Genomic DNA, 13,055 nt, shown 5'->3' on the forward strand with positions numbered 1-13,055 from the left:
GCTCAATGACAGGAGAGCTCGGCCGTCCCTGAGTTTCAGCTCCCAGCTCTTACATTTCCTCATCCACACTGTCTTTACTGTGGATGTTCAGGGGTTCCTTGTCGGATCTGAGGACTGTATCCATTAAACATTCTGAGTCAGGAGATCCACACACTCTGTTACCAAGATTTATGGGCAGGAATGTCTCAAAACTTTGTCTATTAAATCATTGTATTATTCACAGAACTAATGAGGCAATCGGTTCATTATTCAGGCCTTGAACTTGGTTTGGGTCGACCGAAAACTGAAAGCTTCAGCACCTTTCCAGTTCTTCACTAATATAACTGATTTTTTTGATGAAGTAACAGAAAAGGTTGATGAAGGGAAAGCAATGGATGTTGTCTATATGGATTTTAAGAAAGCGTTTGACAGACTACCACATAAAAGGCTGGGTAACAAAACTGAGGCTCCTGGAATAGGAGGGTCAGTATCTGCTTGGATTAAAAAATGGATGAAATATCAAGAAAAGCGAGTTGTGATATTTGGTTGTTTTTCAGAATGGAAGATGGTGAACAGTGATGTCCACAAGGGTCAGTGTCAGGACCACCATATATAGAAATGACTTGAATATTGGAATCACAGAATCACAGAATTGTTACTGCCCAGAAGGAGGCCATTTGGCCCATCGTGTCTGCACTGACTCTCCAAATGAGCAATTCACCTGATGTCACTTCCCCGTCTTCTCCCCATAATCCTGCACATTCTTCCTTTTCAGATAACAGTCTAATTCCCCTTTGAATGCTTCAATTGAACCTGCCTCCATCACATTCTCAGGCAGTTCATACTTTAACCACTCGCTGTGTGAAAAAGTTTTTCCTCATGTCGCTTTTGCTTCTTTTACCAATTACTTTAAATCTGTGCCCTCTCGTTCTCGATCCTTTCACAAGTGGGAACAGTTTCTCCCTATCCACTCTGTCCACACCCCTCATCATTTTGAATACCACCATGAAATCTCCTCTTAGCCTTCTTTTCTCCAAGGAAAACAGTCCTAACTTCTCCAATCTATCTTCATAACTGAAGTTCCTCATCCCTGGAACCATTCTCATGAATCTTTTCCATAATCTCTCCAATGCCTTCACATCTTTCCTAAAGTGTGGCACCCAGAACTGGATGCAGTACTTCAGCTGAGGCGAGTGTCTTATACAAGTTCAACATGACCTCCTTGTTCTTGTACTCTATGCCTCTATTACTAAAGCCGAGGATACTGCATGCTTTATTAACCACTCTCTCAACCAATGACATATAACCCCAGGTCCCACTGCTCCTGCACCCCCTTTAGAATTGTACCCTTTATTCTACATTGTCACTCCATGTTCTTCCGACCAAAATGAATCAATTCACATTTCTCTGCATTGAACTTCACCTGTCATCTGTCCTCCCATTCCACCAACTTGTCTATGTCCTTTTGAAGTTCTACACTATCATCCTTACAGTTCACAATGATTCCAATGTTCGTATCATCCATAAACTTTGAAATTCTGCACTGTACACCAAGGTCTAGGTCATTAATATATATCAGGAAAGGCAAGGGTCCCAATACTGACTCCTGCGGAACTCCACTACAAACCTTCCTCTAGCCCGAAGAACATCCATTGATCACTACTCTTTGTTTCCTGTCACTCAGCCAATTCCATATCCATGTTACTACTGTCCCTTTTATTCCATGAGTTATAACTTTGTTCACAAGTCTGTTCTGTTGCACTGTATCAAACTCCTTTTGAAAGTCAATAAAAGCAAAATACTGCAGATGCTAGAAATCTGAAATGTAAACAAAAAGTGCTGGAAATACTCAGCAGGTCTGGCAGCATCTGTGGAGAGAGAAGCAGAGTTAACGTTTCAGGTCAGTGACCTTTCAGATGCTGTCAGACCTTTTGAAAGTCCATGTACACCACATCAACAGCATTGCCCTCATCATCCCTCTCTGTTACCTCATCAAAAAACTCCAGGAGGACAGTTAAACATGACTTTCCCTTAAGAAATCCATCCTGTCTTTCCTGAATTAACCCACATTTGCCCATGGGACTATTAATTTTGTCCCGAATTATTCTTTCGAGAAGTTTTCCCACCACCGAAATTGAACTGACTGGGGAGTGAGACGTGGTGAGTTGCTTTAGCAGAGAGCCAACATGGGTTCGTCAGGCCGAACGATCTCCTTCTGTGCTGTAGCCATTCTCTGATTGTATGATTCTAGCGACAACTGTTGGTGGAGAGGCAGTGATGCAGGAATGGGTTGACAGAAAGGGGAAAGTCTGGGCTGGTGTGTGTTTGCAGCATTTGCAGCTTGTGTTCGGGTTTGTGAATAAAGGTGATTTGGAAGCTGTGTTCCAAATTGAAGTGTTTATTGGAAGCAAGAAGTTGATGTCAATGAAGAATAAAACGTGTTAAGATGAAGCGTGGTGTGATTGTGGATAGCAGTAAATATAGTGTTGGTGAATTATTTGTGTTAATAAACATCCACTGCACCCTCTGCTGCAGGCTGCTGTTTATATCCAGCTGTGTATTAGTGCTGTGTGTTAACTAGATAAATGTTTGTTTCAACGCTGTTTATAAAGCAATAGCATTGCACTCAAACAGTCCCAGACAAAGCAACACACGAACAAAAGCAAAATACTGCAGATGCTGGAAATCTGAAACATAAACAGAAAATGCTTGAAATAGTCAGCAGGTCTGGCAGCATCTGTGGAGAAAGAAACAAAGTTAATGTGAGATAAGGAAACAAACCTGAACTGTTAACTGTTTCTCTCTGCACAGATGCTGCCAGACCTTCTGAGGATTTCCAGCATTTTCTGTTTTTATTACAGCAACACCTTTGATCAGCAGTAGCGGTGATAGTGCGAGCCAGGGGGCAGCTGGGAAGGTAAGTTTCACTATAAAGTACTTACCTGGCGATTCGGCGGACGCGGACACGGGGACTGCTGGGTAAGTGAACTTATATATTCGGGCAGAGGCTAAACCCAAAACACTACACGTGTAGTGTCTCCCACCCATCCTCCTCCTCCAACCAAAAAAAAGGACTCTTGTGTGGAGGATTTGGTAAGCTAAGGTTTTCCTTTATATTTTTTTATTCTCTGTTGTCAATTTTGAGCAGAGGGGATGGAAGCTAGGGCAGTTGCATGCTCCTCTTGCAGGATGTGGGAGGTAAGGGTCACCACTTGTGTCTCTGCTGACTTCACCTGTGAGAAGTGCACCCAAATCCAGCTCCTCACAGAGCGCGTTTGGGAACTGGAGCTGGAGCTGGATGAACTTCGGATCATGCGGGAGGCAGAGGGGATGATAGAGAGCAGTTATAGGGAAGTACTGACACCTAAGTCACAGGATAAAGGTAGCTGGATGACCATCAGGGGAGGGAAAGGGAATAGGCGCACAGTGCAGTGATCCCCTGTGGCCGTTCCCCTCAATAATAAGTATACCGTTTTGGATACGGTCGGGTGGGGGGGACCTACCAGGGGAAAGCCACAGCGGCCAGGTCTCTCCCACTGAGCCTGGTTCTGCGGCTCAGAAGGGAAGGGTGGAGTATAGGAGAGCGATAGTAATAGGAGATTCAATGGTTAGAGGAACAGACAGGAGATACTGTGGTCGCGAACGAGACTCCCGGATGGCATGTTGCCTCCTGGGTGCCAGGGTCAGGGATGTCTCAGATCGAGTCTACAGGATTCTTAAGGGGGAGGGGGAGCAGCCAGAAGTCGTGGTCCATATCGGTACCAATGACATAGCTAGGAAAAGGGATGAGGACCTGAAAAGCGAATATAGGAGTTAGGTTGGAAGCTAAAAGGCAGGACGAGCAGAGTAGTAATCTCAGGATTGATACCGGTGCCACGTGCTCGTGAGGCTAGAAACAGAGAGCGAGTGCAGCTGAACACGTGGCTACAGAGCTGGTGTAGCAGGGAGGGCTTCAGTTATGTGGATCATTGGGATAGCTTCTGGGGAAGGTGGGACCTGTACAAGAAGGACAGGTTGCATCTGAACTGGAGGGGCACCAATATCCTGGGCGGGAGGTTTGCTAGAGCTCTTCGGGAGGGTTTAAACTAGTTTGGCAGGGGGATGGGAACCGGAGCTACGGATCAGTGGATGGGGTAGCTGTTGAACAGGCAGATACCGAGTGCAGAGAGTCTGTGAGGAAGGTTAGACAGTTGACAGGGCAAAGTTTCAGCCAGTATGATGGGTTGAAGTGTGTCTATTTTAATGCAAGAAGTGTCAGGAATAAGGGTGATGAACTTAGAGCATGGATCAGTACTTCGAGCTACGATGTTGTGGCCATTACGGACACTTGGAGATCACAGGGGCAGGAATGAATGTTGGATGTTCCGGGGTTTAGATGTTTCAAAAGGAATAGGGAGGGAGGTAAAAGAAGTGGGGGAGTGGCATTGTTAATCAGGGATAGTATCACAGCTGCAGAAAGGGAGGTCATCGAGGAGGGTGGAAGTCAGAAACAGGAAAGGAGCAGTCACTTTATTGGGAGTTTTCTATAGACCCCTCAATAGCAACAGAGACACGGAGGTACAGATTGGGAGGCAGATTTTGGAAAGGTGCAGAAGTAACAGGGTTGTTGTCATGGGTGACTTCAACTTCCCTAATATTGATTGGAACCTCCTTAGTGCAAATAGTTTGGATGGAGCAGTTTTTGTCAGGTGTGTCCAGGAAGGTTTCCTGACTCAATATGTAGATAGGCTGACTAGAGGGGAAGCTATGTTGGATTTGGTGATTGGCAACGAACAAGGCCAGGTGGCAGATCTCTCGGTGGGAGAGCATTTCGGTGATAGTGATCACAACTCGCTGACCTTTACTATCGTCTTGGAGAGGGACAGGAGCAGACGGGATGGGAAAATATCTAATTGGGGGAGGGGGAATTACAATGCTATTAGGCAGGAACTGGGGTGCATAAATTGGGAACAGATGTTCTCAGGGAAATGCACGACAGAAATGTGGAGGTTGTTTAGGGAGCACTTGCTGCGACTGCTGGATAGGTTTGTCCCGATGAGGCAAGGAAGGGATGGTAGGGTGAAGGAACCTTGGATGACAAGAAATGTGGAACAGCTAGTCAAGAGGAAGAAGGAAGCTTACTTAAGGTTGAGGAAGCAAGGATCAGACAGGGCTCTAGAGGGTTACAAGGTAGCCAGGAAGGAACTGAAGAATTGACTTAGGAGAGCTAGAAGGGGACATGAAAAAGTCTTGGCGGGTAGGATTAAGGAAAATCCCAATGCGTTCTACACTTATGTGAGGAACAAGAGGATGGCCAGAGTGAGGGTAGGGCCGATCAAGGATAGTGGAGGGAACTTGTGCCTGGAGTCGGAGGAGGTAGGGGAGGTCCTAAATGAATACTTTGCTTCAGTATTCACTAGTGAGAGGGACCTGGTCGTTTGTGAGGACAGCGTGAAACAGGCTGATATGCTCGAACAGGTTGATGTTTAGAGGGAGGATGTGCTGGAAATTTTGAAAGACATGAGGACAGATATGTCCCTGGGGCCAGACGGGATATACCCAAGGATATTAAGGGAAGCGATGGAAGAGATTGCCGCGCCTTTGGCGATGATCTTTGCGTCCTCACTGTCCACTGGAGTAGTACCAGATGATTGGAGGGTGGCAAATGTTATTCCCTTGTTCAAGAAAGGGAATAGGGATAACCCTGGGAATTATAGACCAGTCAGTCTTACGTAGGTAGTGGGCAAATTATTGGAGAGGATTCTGAGAGACAGCATTTATGATTAGTTGGAAAAGCATAGTTTGATTAGAGACAGTCAGCATGGCTTTGTGAGGGGCAGGTCATGCCACACAAGCCTTATTACATTCTTTGAAGATGTGACAAAACACATTGATGAAGGAAGAGCAGTGGATGTGGTGTATATGGATTTCAGCAAGGCGTTTGATAAGGTTCCCCATGGTAGGCTCATTCAGAAAGTAAGGAGGCATGGGATACAGGGAAAGTTGGCTGTCCGGATACAGAATTGGCTGGCCCATAGAAGACAGAGGGTGGTAGTATATGGAAAGTATTCAGCCTGGAGCTCGGTGACCAGTGGTATTCCGCAGGGATCTGTTCTGGGACCTCTGCTCTTTGTGATTTTTATAAATGACTTGGATGAGGAAGTGGAAGTCTGGGTTAGCAAGTTTGCCGGTGACAAGAAGGTTGCTGGAGTTGTGGATAGTGTGGAAGGCTGTTGTAGGTTGCAACAGGACATTGACAGGATGCAGAGCTGGGCTGAGAAGTGGCAGATGGAGTTCAACCTGGAAAAGTGTGAAGTGATTCATTTTGGAGGGTTGAATTTGAATGCAGAATACAGGCGAAAAGACAGGATTCTTGGTAGTGTGGAGGAACAGAGGGATCTTGGGGCCCATGTCCATAGATCGCTCAAAGTTGCCACCCAAGTTGATAGGGTTGTTAAGAAGGCGTATGGTGTGTTGGCTTTCATTAACAGGGGGATTGAGTTTAAGAGCCGCGAGGTTCTGCTGCAGCTCTATAAAGCCCTGGTTAGACCACACTTGGAATATTGTGTTCAGTTCTGGTCGTCTCATTATAGGAAGGATGTGGAAGCTTTAGAGAGGGTGCAGAGGAGATTTATCAGGATGCTGCCTGGACTGGAGGGCATGTCTTACAAAGAAAGATTGAGGGAGCTGGGACTTTTCTCATTGGAACGAAGAAGGTTGAGAGGTGACTTGATAGAGGGGTACAAGATGATGAGAGGCATAGATAGAGTGGATAGCCAGAGACTTTTTCCCAGGGTGGAAAGGGCTATCACCAGGGGGCATAATTTTAAGGTGATGGAGGAAGGTTTCGGGGAGATGTCAGAGGTAGGTTCTTCACACAAGAGAGTGGTGGGCGCATGGAATGCACTGCCAGCGATGGTAGTAGAAGCAGATACATTAGGGACATTTAAGCGTCTCTTGGCTAGGTACATGGATGATAGTAGAATGAAGGGTATGTTGGTAGTTTTGATCTTAGAGTAGGTTAAAGGTTCGGCACATCATCGTGGGCCGAAGGGCCTGTACTGTGCTGTACTGTTCTTTGTTCTATGTTCTGTAACACAGGTGTTGGGAGGCTCAGCCTGGCTACGCAATGTTGCAAGGACGCTGAGTGACACCATCGACAACGGGACAGAGAGAAAAACACACAGAAAACCAATAGACTGTGAGGAAGCAAAAGTGTGGAACGGAGAGAGAGAGACAGACAACGAAACTGAGATGGAGAAACAAGGCATTTGTATGATTGTGCTCTCCCTGTTGTCTAAAGGTATTTCCTGTTGTGTAAATATGTTTTCTGTTGTGAAAAGATGTACCCTGTTGTTGTGTAAAGGTTTTCCCTCTTATTGTTTAATTTACTGTTGCTGACCGTCTCCTCACTGTGACCATTTGCCCTGGTTTTATTGTGGCCAACATCAACATCTGGTGGTGGAGAGGAGGCTCTGCAGGAAGGGGTTGACAAAGTCGGAGAGACTCGGCTGGTCCGTGTTTGCAGTTTGTGTTCGTGTGAGCAAAAGTGATTTGTTGCTGATTGATGTGTTCACTGGAAGGAAAAAGCTGATTGCAATCGAGCGCGTCTTGCTTTTTTGGGGAAACACTTGATGATTTGAAAGTGAACTGTTTGTCTTCCGTCCAAACATAAATAGCAGAGAATGGTTTCGATCCATCGACCTCTGGGTTATGGGCCCAGCACGCTTCCGCTGCGCCACTCTGCTAACTACTATTGCAAATTTTAGCTGCCTGTTAGTGAAATATGTTCATTTCCCCAATGTTTTTATCAAAATAGGTTTGTGGTCGGATTTCTCAAGAATCCCGGACTCAGCAACACACGTGCTGACAGACTCACCCTCACTGCACAATGACACAAGGACACTGAGTAACAGCACCGACAATGAGGCAGGCAGAGAAAGACAGACAGAAAACCAGGAAGAGATCATCAGGACCCAGAAAGGAACAGACAGAGAAAGACACACAGAAAACCAGGAAGAGATTATCAGGACCCAGAAGGGAACAGACAGAGAAAGACACACAGAAAACCAGGAAGAGATTATCAGGACCCAGAAGGGAACAGACAGAAAAAGGAACTGAGCAAACCAGCAAGAGACAGCGAAAGACTCATGATTTATGTAATTGTGTTCTCTGTTGTGTAAAGATGTTCCCTGTGTTCTTTTAAAGATATTTCCTGCTGTGTAATATGTTCTCTGTTGTGTTACTGTATTCGCTGTTGTGTAAAGATGTTCTCTGTTATTGTGTAAAATGGTTCCCTGTTGGGTAAAGGTCTTCTCAGTTGTGTAAATATGATCCATCTTGTGTAAAAGTGTTCCCGGTTGTTTAAATATGTTCCCTGCTCTGTAATGTAGAGCTGAGTCTGCACTAATGGAATTGCTACAGTATCATCCAGTCTGATACTGTATGAGGGCTGGAATGTGATCCAACGCACAGTCTATACAAATTAAATTGCTATTGTATCTTTTAGTTTCACAATCCGGGGGAGTTTTAAACTGAATTCTCAGTTTGTATCTCAGGTTATACTATCTTTCAGATTCTCTCAATCTGATATCACACTTGAGATTTAGACTTAAGAAAGGATGTACTGGCATTGGAGGAGTTCAAAAGCGATTCACTCAGCTGATTCCTGAGATGAAGGGGTTGAATTATCAAGAACGGCTAAACAGGTTATTCATTCGTGTTTAGAAGAATGAGGGGTGATCTTTTTGAAACGTACAAGATTCTGAGGGGGCTTAACAGGGTGAAGAAGGGTCTCTGACCTGAAACATTAACTCTGCTTCTCTCTTCACAGATGCTGCCAGACCTGCTGAGTATTTCCAGCATTTCTTGTTTTTATTAACAGGGTAGATGTTGAGAAAATGTTTCCACTAGTGGGGAATCTCAAACTAGGCTACATAGTTACAGAATAAGGGGACACTCATTTAAACTGAGATGCAAAGGAATTTCTTCTCTCAGATGGGAGTGAATGTCTGGAATTCTCTACCCCAGACAGTATTGGAGGCTAAATCACTGAAAGTATTTAAAGAGGATGTAAATAGATTTTTGAAATATTGGAGAGTTGAGGGCTATGAAGAGCTGGCATGAAAGAGGGTTCTCCGTCTCCGACGCATCTGCTCTGATGATGCTACCTTCCATGACGGTGCTTCTGATATGACCTCCTTTTTCCTCAACCGAGGATTTCCCCCCACTGTGGTTGACAGGGCCCTCAACCGTGTCCGACCCATTCCCCACACCTCTACCCTCACCCCTTCCCCTCCCTCCCAGAACCGTGACAGGGTTCCCCTTGTCCTCACTTTTCATCCCACCAGCCTCCATATCCAAAGGATCATCCTCCGCCATTTTCGCCACCTCCAGCGTGATGCCACTACCAGCCGCATCTTCCCCTCCCTTCCCCTGTCAGCATTCCGAAGGGATCGTTCCCTCCGCGACACCCTGGTCCACTCCTCCATTACCCCCACCACCTCGTCCCCGTCCCAGGGCACCTTCCCTTGCAATCGCAGGAGGTGTAATACCTGCCCATTTACCTCCTCTCTCCTCACTATCCCAGGCCCCAAACACTCCTTTCAGGTGAAGCAGCGATTTACTTGTACTTCTTTCAATGTAGTATACTGTATTCGCTGCTCACAGTGTGGTCTCCTCTACATTGGGGAGACCAAGCGCAGACTGGGTGACCGCTTTGCGGAACATCTCCGCTCAGTCCGCAAGCAGGACCCTGAGCTTCCGGTTGCTTGCCATTTCAACACTCCCCCCTGCTCTCATGCTCACATCTCTGTCCTGGGATTGCTGCAGTGTTCCAGTGAACATCAACGCAAGCTCGAGGAACAGCATCTCATCTACCGATTAGGCACACTACAGCCTGCCGGACTGAACATTGAGTTCAATAATTTCAGAGCATGACAGCCCCCCACTTTACTTTCATTTTTAGTCATTTTTAGTTATTTTTTCTTCCTTTTTTTGCATTCCTTTTTACATTTTTTGCATTTATTTCATTTCATCTTAGTTTGTTCAGTTTGCTTACCCACTGTTTTTTTCAGGTTGTTTTTCTTCAGGTTTGCACTTGCTGATGTTCTATATTCAGTATATTCACACCTAATCTGTACTAATGCTTTGTCTTTCAAAACACCATTAACATATTGTTTGCTTTTGCTCTGTGACCTTTTGGTCAGCTATGTGGCCTGGTCCAATCTGCACCTTCTCCTTTGTTATCTCTTGCCCAACCCCCACCTCACTTGTTTATAATCTGTGACTTTTCTAATATTTGTCAGTTCCGAAGAAGGGTCACTGACCCGAAACGTTAACTCTGTTTCTCTTTCCACAGATGCTGCCAGACCTGCTGAGTGAATCCAGCATTTCTTGTTTTTGTTTCAGATTTCCAGCATCCGCAGTATTTTGCTTTTATTTTAGTGTTAAATTCACTGCCACTTCTCTTCCAGGAATGCCTACCTTGAAGAAGTTCTGCTCTTCTCTCCGACGGGATTTTCGTTTGTCTCTTTTACCTTGTTCACCTTCATTGCTTTCTATTTCCCTCCTGGTGTTTGATAAGGTATCTACCAAAATTCGTTTTCACAGCCACATCTCCTTCCTCAGTGACTGTCTCCGGCTCCGACTGATTCCACGTGGATTCCAACTGCAGTTTCACCCATCATGCTTTGAAACCACCCAGGATCACAGGTATCTCCGAGAAATACAACGTTCCTCGGACTGCTACTCTCGCCGCATCCTGAGATCTACACTCAGTGCTATGCGCCGCCATATGCACACACTGGACCTCTCTCTCCAGCAGCACCGTCTCACCATATCTCAAATCTGTTCTACTCCGCAGTTTCATCTCATCTTACGTCTCATCCGACGCATTAACAAAAAACTTTTTTTCTTCCTTTCAGGTGTTAAGGAACGCAAGCTCCAGCAGCTGATGGGGACTAATGCCCCTCCAGATCCTCCTTCCGCTTCACTTCCCTCTGACCCCACCCCTTCTGATCTGACCCCTTGCCGTGTATTCACTATACCCTCTGACCTCCCCCTCTCTGATGCTGAGCGTTCTGTACTCAGCAAAGGACTCAGTTTTATCCCCTTACGCCCCCACCTCAATGAATTTCGCGCTCGGCATGACGTTGAGCTCTTCTTCCGTCGCCTCCGCCTCCGGGCTCACTTCTTTGACCAGGAGTCCTCCCCCCGACCAGCAGACCCATTCACCCGCCTCCAGTATTCTCCCTCTACCTGGACCCCTCACCCTGGCCTCTTACCCGCTCTTGATCTCTTCATTGAAAACTGTCGGCGAGACATTGGTCGTCTCAATTTCTCTGCCCCCCTCACTCACTCTAACCTGTCCCCCTCTGAACTTGAGGCACTCCGTTCTCTCAGGTCTAACCCCGACATGGTCATCAAACCTGCAGACAAGGGTGGTGCTGTTGTTGTATGGCGTACCGACCTCTACCTTGCAGAAGCTCAACGCCAACTCACAGACAGCTCTTCCTACCTCCCTCTGGACCATGACCCCACCACCGAACATCAAGCCACCGTCCAAAGGACTGTCACTGACCTCATCTCCTCTGGAGATCTTCCCTCTACAGCTTCCAACCTCATAGTCCCGCAACCCCGGACAGCCCGCTTCTATCTCCTTCCCAAAATCCACAAACGGGACTGTCCCGGCAGACCCATTGTGTCAGCCTGCTCCTGCCCAACTGAACTTATTTCTTCCTATCTAGACTCTATCTTTTCTCCGCTGGTGCAGTCTCTTCCCACCTACATCCGTGACTCTTCTGACGCCCTACGTCATTTTGACAATTTCCAGTTTCCTGGTCCCAACCGCCTCCTCTTCACTATGGACGTCCAATCGCTCTACACCTCCATCCCCCACCAGGATGGTTTGAGGGCTCTCCGCTTCTTCCTGGAACAGTGGCCCAACCAGTCCCCATCCACCACCACCCTCCTCCGCCTGGCTGAACTTGTTCTCACATTGAACAACATCTCCTTCAACTCCACGCACTTCCTTCAAGTAAAAGGTGTCGCTGTGGGTACCCGCATGGGTCCTAGTTATGCCTGTCTTTTTGTGGGATATGTCGAGCATTCTTTGTTCCAGTCCTACTTAGGCCCCCTCCCCCAACTCTTTTTTCGGTACATTGATGACTGTATCGGTGCCGTTTCCTGCTCCCGCCCCGAACTGGAAAACTTTATCAACTTTGCTTCCAATTTCCACCCTTCTCTCACCTTTACATGGTCCATCTCTGACACTTCCCTTCCCTTCCTCGACTTCTCTGTCTCCATCTCTGGGGATAGGTTGTCTACCAATATCCATTATAAGCCCACTGACTCCCACAGCTACCTCGACTACACTTCTTCACACCCTACCTCCTGTAAGGACTCCATTCCATTCTCCCAGTTTCTCCGTCTCCGACGCATCTGCTCTGATGATGCTACCTTCCATGACGGTGCTTCTGATATGACCTCCTTTTTCCTCAACCGAGGATTTCCCCCCACTGTGGTTGACAGGGCCCTCAACCGTGTCCGACCCATTCCCCGCACCTCTACCCTCACCCCTTCCCCTCCCTCCCAGAACCGTGACAGGGTTCCCCTTGTCCTCACTTTTCATCCCACCAGCCTCCATATCCAAAGGATCATCCTCCGCCATTTTCGCCACCTCCAGCGTGATGCCACTACCAGTCGCATCTTCCCCTCCCTTCCCCTGTCAGCATTCCGAAGGGATCGTTCCCTCCGCGACACCCTGGTCCACTCCTCCATTACCCCCACCACCTCGTCCCCGTCCCAGGGCACCTTCCCTTGCAATCGCAGGAGGTGTAATACCTGCCCATTTACCTCCTCTCTCCTCACTATCCCAGGCCCCAAACACTCCTTTCAGGTGAAGCAGCGATTTACTTGTACTTCTTTCAATGTAGTATACTGTATTCGCTGCTCACAGTGTGGTCTCCTCTACATTGGGGAGACCAAGCGCAGACTGGGTGACCGCTTTGCGGAACATCTCCGCTCAGTCCGCAAGCAGGACCCTGAGCTTCCGGTTGCTTGCCATTTCAACACTCCCCCCTGCTCTCATACTCACA

General features: G+C 47.0%; 1 non-coding gene across 1 annotated transcript; it reads right to left on the reverse strand.

The window, feature by feature from the left end:
* Positions 1–7,634: 7,634 nt before the first annotated feature.
* On the reverse strand, positions 7,635–7,706 carry trnam-cau (transfer RNA methionine (anticodon CAU)). The gene has a single exon. It is a non-coding gene; the product is annotated as a tRNA-Met (tRNA).
* Positions 7,707–13,055: the final 5,349 nt, after the last annotated feature.

Source organism: Heterodontus francisci, unplaced genomic scaffold, assembly GCF_036365525.1.
Source record: "Heterodontus francisci isolate sHetFra1 unplaced genomic scaffold, sHetFra1.hap1 HAP1_SCAFFOLD_51_2, whole genome shotgun sequence".
NCBI lineage: Eukaryota > Metazoa > Chordata > Chondrichthyes > Heterodontiformes > Heterodontidae > Heterodontus > Heterodontus francisci.